The sequence below is a fragment of the Bos indicus genome, chromosome 15 (genome assembly GCF_029378745.1).
Source record: "Bos indicus isolate NIAB-ARS_2022 breed Sahiwal x Tharparkar chromosome 15, NIAB-ARS_B.indTharparkar_mat_pri_1.0, whole genome shotgun sequence".
NCBI classification, from domain to species: Eukaryota; Metazoa; Chordata; class Mammalia; order Artiodactyla; family Bovidae; genus Bos; species Bos indicus.
Window position 1 is genome coordinate 37,671,455 of NC_091774.1, and position 8,087 is coordinate 37,679,541.

The 8,087-nt window shown below is 42.9% G+C and overlaps 1 long non-coding RNA gene across 1 annotated transcript; it reads right to left on the reverse strand.

Annotated features, from left to right (window-relative positions):
- Window positions 1-267: 267 nt before the first annotated feature.
- LOC139187136 (uncharacterized) lies at window positions 268-7,496 on the reverse strand. Its single transcript, XR_011570774.1, has 4 exons — window positions 7,400-7,496; window positions 6,408-6,449; window positions 3,351-3,430; window positions 268-2,872 (listed from the first exon to the last, which is right to left on the reverse strand). It is a non-coding gene; the product is annotated as an uncharacterized lncRNA (long non-coding RNA).
- Between the last annotated feature and the right edge of the window lie 591 nt (window positions 7,497-8,087).

Sequence of the window (8,087 nt, forward strand, 5' to 3'; positions counted from 1 at the left end):
TCTTCTTGCTAAGCCAAGCAACTTTGCCCACCCATTTGCCATTCGACAAAGTCTTTTAAACAGATGACTTTTAATAAGTTAATCCATTCATTGTCTGGAGCTCTGAAAACTGACATAAAAGCACAATGACGCCTAATTAAACTTGTTCTGTGAAAACTAATTTGTCAAACCCAGAAGCACAGTTCATAGATAAATGCTAATATTTGAAAGTCAAATTAAAGTTGAAAAGGTTTGTAATAACAGTTAATTAACTCTTGTTTTGTTTTCCTTCACTGCAAACTGGAACCAACTGCATTGCGGGCGGCTCTTTAACATTTTGGACCACAAAGATAAAATTCAAAGCTTTGAGATACGCCTTTGATGTTGGTATTCTCTGCAGATTCGATATTATTTTAAGTCTCTTTGTTTAAAAATTCATTTTTATTATCCCTGCATGAAATGCATGGCAATTCCCCAAATAACGAGCCATCAGTGCAATTAACATCGTCGATCGACACCAGCGTCCTGATAATTAATACAGACGCGCTGCCTCCCCAGCGAGAACTGTGAGGGCTTGATTTTTCAGAGCAACTGTTCATTTACAGACTCAGCTTCAACCTAATGAAAATGGATTGTGAAACTTTAATGAACAAGACTTTGCTGTCATAATAATAAAGACTTTGAAACAACGCGGAGGCCTCCATAGCAAGCGTCTGGCGCTGTGCTTGTTGCTACGGTACATCAAACCAATTAAGCCATATGATGAATATTTACACCGAGGTTTTTTTCAACTCTATGACATAAGATAAACTCGTAAAAGTGAGCATTAATTCTGCATCAACAGTTTCTGACATTACATCGCACCAAAGACTCATCCGCCCAGCCAAAAGACTGTCTGCCTACCTCTGTTTTGTCTTAATAAGTGTCAACAAAGAATTAGAACGTTCTGAAAATCCAATTTGCATGCACAGGTTGTGAGTACAAGTGCAAGGAAAATATCTTCCCTGAAGTGCATATGTATTTGTGTATGCGTGTGTGTGTTTTGCTTGTGGGTGTGTGTATGAAAGAACCTGGGTGGGCTTGTTTTGTTTGTGTGCATATCTGTGCCTGGGGGAGTGTGTGGCCACCTTGTATACATGAACCTGCGGGGGTAGGGTGTGTAAAAGTGCAAAACTTGTTTCTCTGTGCGTATATGTGTCTACACATTTCTATCTCTGCAAATGTGTATATGGGGATGATTTTATGCATTTGTTTGTGTTCATATGACTATTCCTTGAATCCATTCAACAGTATTTTCTGAGCACCTATTATGTACTAGACCTTGTGAAGTTACAGTGGTTATAAAATCTTTGAAAGCATCTCTACTCAAGGCACTATAATCTGGTAGGAGACTCTATATGTCAATTAGTATCTAATCAGAGTACAGCAGGCTAAGTGCCAAGATGGGAAAAAGAAACAGTATTTTGGGTGTGCATACTATACTAGGGCTTCCTATATGGTGCAGTAGTAAAGAATGCGCCTGCCAATTCAGGAGATGCGAGAGATGCGGGTTTGTTCTCTAGGTCAGGAAGATCCCCTGGGGAAGAAAATGGCAACCTGCTCTAGTATTCTTGCCTGAAAAATTCCATGGACAGAGGATCCTGGCAGGCTACAGTCCATGAGGTTGCAAAGAGTCTGATACAACTGAATGCACACACTCTCACACAGGCACACAATAGGGACATATAACATAAAGTAAAAGAAATTGGGAAATACTTCTTGGAAGAACTGGGGTATAAGCTGAGGCCCAAAGATAAGGAGGAGTTAGCCAGGCAAAAAGAGGGAGACAGGTACGGAGATGATCTAGGTGCCTTTGCATGTACTTGAGCTGTGAGCCAGTGTCTGTGTGGTGTCTGAACGTGTACTTTGAGAAACCTCTGTACATCCAGGCCTTAGTGTCTCGAGAATCACAGCACTCCCTGGTAGGAAATATCTCAAGACATCACCCATCTGGACTGTAAATGATGCAAATGTACAGCAAGGACCATGACCTCAGAAGGTTCAGGGCAGCAACTTTGGATTAAAAAGATCTATCATCCGCATTTCTAATCTAACCCACATTTGTAAGTCAAACTTTCACATACCTATAATTGTCTGATTATTATCTTATTTATGGAAGCATAGAACTTCCCAGAAGCTAACAGAAGGTAAATTTACCCTGTGATTTTGAGCACAATCTCGGTAGCTTAGGAATTTTCAAGTCAGGGGCTTCTAAACAATCTTCTTCTAGAAGTAAGAGTGTCAGATATAGACAAATGAACCGAACTACAGCAACTTCTGAACATAGCTGTATCTCAATCATATAGAGTTGTGCACACATGCATGGACACAAAGGAACAATTTCTGATTCTATTATGGTTTTAAAAAATTGTCAAGGAGTTAGCATCGCTCGTCGGCAAGCTGTAGCAGAGCAGTTTAAGGTTGCACACTTTGTCTCCCGGGTGGAAGATGGGTTAAAACTGATATTACATGTGTTCAGAGCACTTCCAGGGATAAGGAAGGAAGCCACTGGGCCAAAAGAGCTGTCACAAGCCATGTAATTTATCCATGGGGAGGATTTTCAGGCATTTGACAACTCACTTTACTAACAAAATTTTTGGATGTTCTTTTCCTAGCCTGCAGAAGAGGAGAGACAGTTAATTAAATTTGTCAAGAAAGCTACTATTTGCAGACACATCAGCAGAAGTGATGAGGCAGAGGCCTATTCTGGGGCCATTTATCATGGAGGCACACAGTCTGACCTATCTTCTCAAGGGTCTCTCTGAGCCATGGTTGGTGTTCATCATGATGACCCTGAGTCCCCAGGAGGAGGTTAAATCATTTAGTTTCCTCTGGTGAAGAAAGGTATGAAGATCTGCAGCAAAATCATTTTTAAAAGATTTAAATGTTACAAGGATTTGCCCTTGGCTGTCCAGAAAGTTCAACTACAATACCTTGGTTCAGATACACTATCATATACTGAGTGCCAGCTAGGCACTGGGCTAAGTCTTTCCACTGGTCATCTCATAGAATCCTTATCAAAATTCTGAGAAGTATTAGGTTGGCCAGAAGTTTCATTCAGGTTTTTCTGTAAGATGTTACAAACTTTTTGGCCCACCCAGTAGAACTTAATACCCTTATTTTAGAGAAGAGGAAACAGAAGCAGAAAGAAGTTGAGTAATTAAGGGAAGGCACGCTTCTTTTGGCTCTCACTCTTTCTACTCTTAGATACTTATTTCAGAACAATGAATTGTCCCAGGGTTCCAGAGATTTGAGGTCTTACAACAGATGCTTGAAAGTTCCCCACACATCTGCTGGCAGTAAAGCCATCACTATTTGAGAGGTGCCCTTACCTTTGCGTTTATCCAGATCTTCAGTCAGCATTGTAGTTCTCACTTGGTCTCCCTCTCAGGATCAGCAGAAATAGGGACTTCTGAAAATAAAACTTTAAGAAATATTAGATGACCCAGACTGATGCATCAGAAGACACGAACTCCTTGACACACCAAAAAGGCTTGGGGGAAGGAAAGTGATATGTATGCTTTTCTGTGTGTTCTCTTATTTAGTTTGCACAATGGTCTTGTAAATACATACATCTATAATGTGCACATGTACGTATGTGCACATTACAGAATACCCCTCTGCTGTACCAGGCACCACACAAGCATTATCTCTACTGTTCAAGGTGCAGCAAGAGGGTAAAACAACCCCAGGAAATCTGAGGTGCAGAGAGGTTTAGCAAGTTACTTAATGCCACAAAACTAGGAGTGGTAATGCTGGGATTCGAACACAGGATGTGTGACTCCAAGCCCAGTGTTCTTTCACTTATGTTATTCAGCCTTCTGAGAATGAGCCCCCAGCCCTAAAGAGGCAAAGCCTATCACGTCTTCCAGATCTGTCCAGTCTGGAGTCCATGATACAGAAAAAGAAGGTTGATGGTCTCATCATGGGTTACTGGGACAGCACAGCTCTGTTCCTGGAGTCTCCTGAGTCTTACAGGGCACAGAAAGAGGACTTAGTTCCATGCCTTCTGAAAACAAGACAGATTCATCATCCATCCTGGAGATTTACAACAGAGACTACAGGGATCTACAGATGCCAAGTATCATCTTGTCTAATCTATTTGTCGTATCCCAGGGTCCTCTATTGAAAAACCTCTCAATGGCTACATTCATCCAAAGTGCTGTCCATTCTTAACTTTATAGAGAGTTCTTGTTCTACAGAATTAAAACAGAGTTAAAATCTCTCTCTCTCTGTAGCTTGTACCCACTGGTCCAACACTGAGCCCTTGCTCCATGGGACCCCCTTTCCATTCCAAATGTAGAAGCAGTGAGGGTGTGTGCTCCTCCTCAGGATGCATACCTGGGGTCTGCTGATGTCTCCATTTTCCTCCCTGAGCTTCACTGGGTCTCAGACTTGAGGACTGTCCAGCAGTCAGACCAGCATTGAGCCCTGAGAGGATTTGCCCAACACTCCTCTTCAGTAGGACTGAGGGAAGGGCCTGTGCTCTGGTCAGGTTTCAGCCTCTACATCCTCTGCTGGCCAGACCTTCCAATAAAGTCTCATCCCATCAGACAGTGCCTCCTCTTCAGTCTCAACACTGGAGTCTAGGACCCATGTGAATTATCACCCCCGTGGGTCTAAAGATCTGTTAAATGCTTTGCAAATTACCTGAGAGCCCACTGAATATATGTTATCATTTTATGTTATTACTGTTACTATTGTTGTTGTTGCTACCTGATAATAGTGCATGCTCAGTTGCTTTAGTTTTATCCAACTCTTTGCAATCCCATGGACTATAGTTCCCCGGACTCCTCTGTCCATGGGATTCCCCAGGCAAGATACTGGAGCAGGTTGCATTTCCTTCTGCAGGGGAACTTCCCAGCCTAGGGATCAAACCCACGTTCCCTGAGTCACCTGCATGGCAGGCAGATTCTTTTACTACTAAGCCACTGGGGAAGCCCACCTGATAATAGAACCCCAGGGTAATTAGAAGGGGGCTGGGGGCACTAAGACTCACCAAAGATCCTACTTTGATCTGATAAGAAAATCTGAGTCCTGATTATAGTTCCACTGTTAAAAAATGATGACAAGGAGGATTTTGATGGTAAGGGTCACAACAAGATCAATCACCGTTTCTACCAGGCACATCGAATTGAATGCATACAACTCTGTAAGTGAAAGTGAAAGTCAAGTCACTCAGTCGTGTCCGACTCTTTGCGACCCCATGGACTGTAGCCTACCAGGCTCCTCTGTCCATGGGATTTTCCAGGCAATAGTACTGGAGTGGATTGCCATTTCCTTCTCCAGGGGATCTTCCCAACCCAGGGATTGAACCCAGGTCTCCCACATTGTAGACAGACGCTTTACCATCTGAGCCACCAGGGAAGTCCTACAACTCTGTAAAGTGGATACTATTATTTGCCTCATTTTACAGATGAGGAAACTGAGGCTTAGAGAGGTTACGTATTAAGTAATTTCCCAAGGCCACATAACAGTAATGGGATGAGCATCTGGGTGGTCCAAGAGACCCGGAATCTATATTATTATCTACTATGTGGTTCTTCCTGTCACTAGCCTGCAGTGTGAGTTGGGCAAGACAATTCCCTCTCTGGGCCTCAAGTCTGAGTCACCTAGGGTGTTTTAAAGCTCCATTAGACCACAGAGTTGACTTGAGAAAGGCAGTGGAAGTCCCAGGGAAGTTGAATCTCCCTCACTGGGGAGCCACCCTCTACTTTCCTGCATCTGAATTTCCTCCTGACTGCCAGGGCAGCTCTCAGGCTCATCTGAACATGCAAATCAGAATTAATTATTCAAGACTGGGTCTACTTTGCATACCAATTCCGTTTTATTCTGTGTGGGAAGGTTCTCACCCCTTTTAACAGTTTAGAATAATGAGCATCAGACCTTCAAAATGAAAACAAAAGTTAAAAAAAAAAAATGGAGGAAGAATGGATAAGCTGGATTCTTCACTTGTTCTCTCTGGGGCTGGGCCAGGCTGGCTATAAACCAGGATGGCAGAGACCTCGACAGCCTGGAAGTTCTCTACCATTGATGGTGCACAAGGAGTTCTTGAATTTCTGGATCGTGGATATCTCTGAGACTCTGATGAAACCTATGGCCTCTCATCTCCAGAAAACCTACAAAATGCAAGCATGCAATTCTGGAGTGTTTCCTGAGAATCTGAAACTCAGCTCTGGACCCCTGATTAGGAAGCCAGGAATGGCTAAAATCAGAAATAATATGGAGATGAAGGCCTATCAGGATTCCTGGGCATGCAGGTATGTCAGTGAGTTAAAAAAGATGACTAATCAAACTCAGTCTACTGAGATGCCTAAAGACCCCTGGTCCTTCACTTGAGAGGTGGACCAGGGCCCATCCCAAGGCATGAGAGCCTCTGATTGACTCACCTGACAGTATGGGCTTCAAGGAAGATGTCTTCAACTGCACTTCTGCAGAAGATGAAAATTTCATTATTCTTAAATTAAGCTATTTTATGTGATCACAAGTATAAAAATAACCACACAGAAATGAAGATGAGCAGAAAATAAGTAAAATTTTTGTGGAAGTTATCCTTGAATATAACAATAGGTACTATTTCTCTTTTTGTTGATTTTCTATATTTTTTCCTAATTTTCTGTAAAGAAAAGTTTTGCCTCATGGTGAAAAATGCATGCAGTTTAAATGTTAAAACAGAAGACCTGTGGGTAGCCCATGATCATGTCTAAGAACAGAGACAAATGGTGATATTAATATTCTATCATGATATTAATAATAACCATAAAAGTCAAATTAACATGTAGGGACAGCTATGATGATGTGAATGAAGCAGAGAAAAGAAAACTGTCCAGAGGAGAAACAGAAGAATAAACCATATGCTCAGAGAGAGGCAGAGCATTGTGTCCCCTCTATACCCTGAAAGAGGGAGAGAAAAAGTCACACCCTGGCCCCCAACTCCCTCAGGAGACCTGGCTGAGTTCTGTGATATAGCTTTAATCTTTCCTCTTTTTGCCTAAACTGGTTTGAGTGGGCTTGGTCTCATGTAACCAAATAATACCTAAGACAGTGGGAAGACAGAAAGAACACATATGTCTAGTCTACAATCGAGTATCTGTGACATCTGAGTGAGTGTGGGTGACATCTGAGAAATTATGGGTAACATCTGCATGGGTGTGTTTGTGTAACAGGCTGAGTGTGTGTAACATCCAAGCATTTGTGACATCTTGAGAGAGAGTGTGTGTGAGATCAAAGTCAGTGTATGTAGCACTGGAATAAGTATGCATAGTTAGCTGGAGTCAATAAATGTTTAAATCTGTGACCTGTCAGTTGTAATTTCTATCAATTTTCCCTCCACAATCTGGTCTTACATTCAGCCCAAGGGTCCCATCTTTGCAGATCTCACCTGATGCCAGGGCAGACTTTCTTGGGATGCTTTTCTGTCCAGCTCTATGGGCCTGTGGAGAGAAGAGCAGCCGGTCAAGTTTATCCCCTTCATGCTCTTCAGGCAATGTCAGCTGATTCTCTGAAACCTCTTTGGAAAACTCAAGCCCAGGGCCAAGAGGCACCTCCCCCTTGACCACAGCATCAGACTAGGCTCTCTGAAGCTCAAAGCAACACTTGAGTGCTGTCCGTGCAGAGATAATCATTCACTTATCACAGATAAGTAAAACTGAGGTCCAGAGTCACACAGGATTTGTGCCAAGCAGTCAGGATCTGATCTCAGGTCCCCTGACTCCAGAGCCTGTGCCTTCTCAGTATGTCACACTCCTCCCAGCCAGACTCTACAGATGTCACGAGTGGCTTTTCTCAGCTATACTCAGGTCTCAGTTATCTTCCAATTTCCCATCAAGTGTTCCCAGATGGGCCTCCATGGCAACACTGCACCCGTGGCAACAGGAGTAACTACAGCCACTTGCTGGTGGCTTGAAGCCCACTGGCACAGGAGTTGACACAGGGACAAAGAACACCAAGCCTGCAAAGTGTACAGGCCTATACTTGAGCAGTGTTGAAAGGGTAGATTCATTCTGTGGCTTTCTTGGGATCAATTTTATTTGGAGAATTGATGACACAGAGATTGCTGCATACAAAGC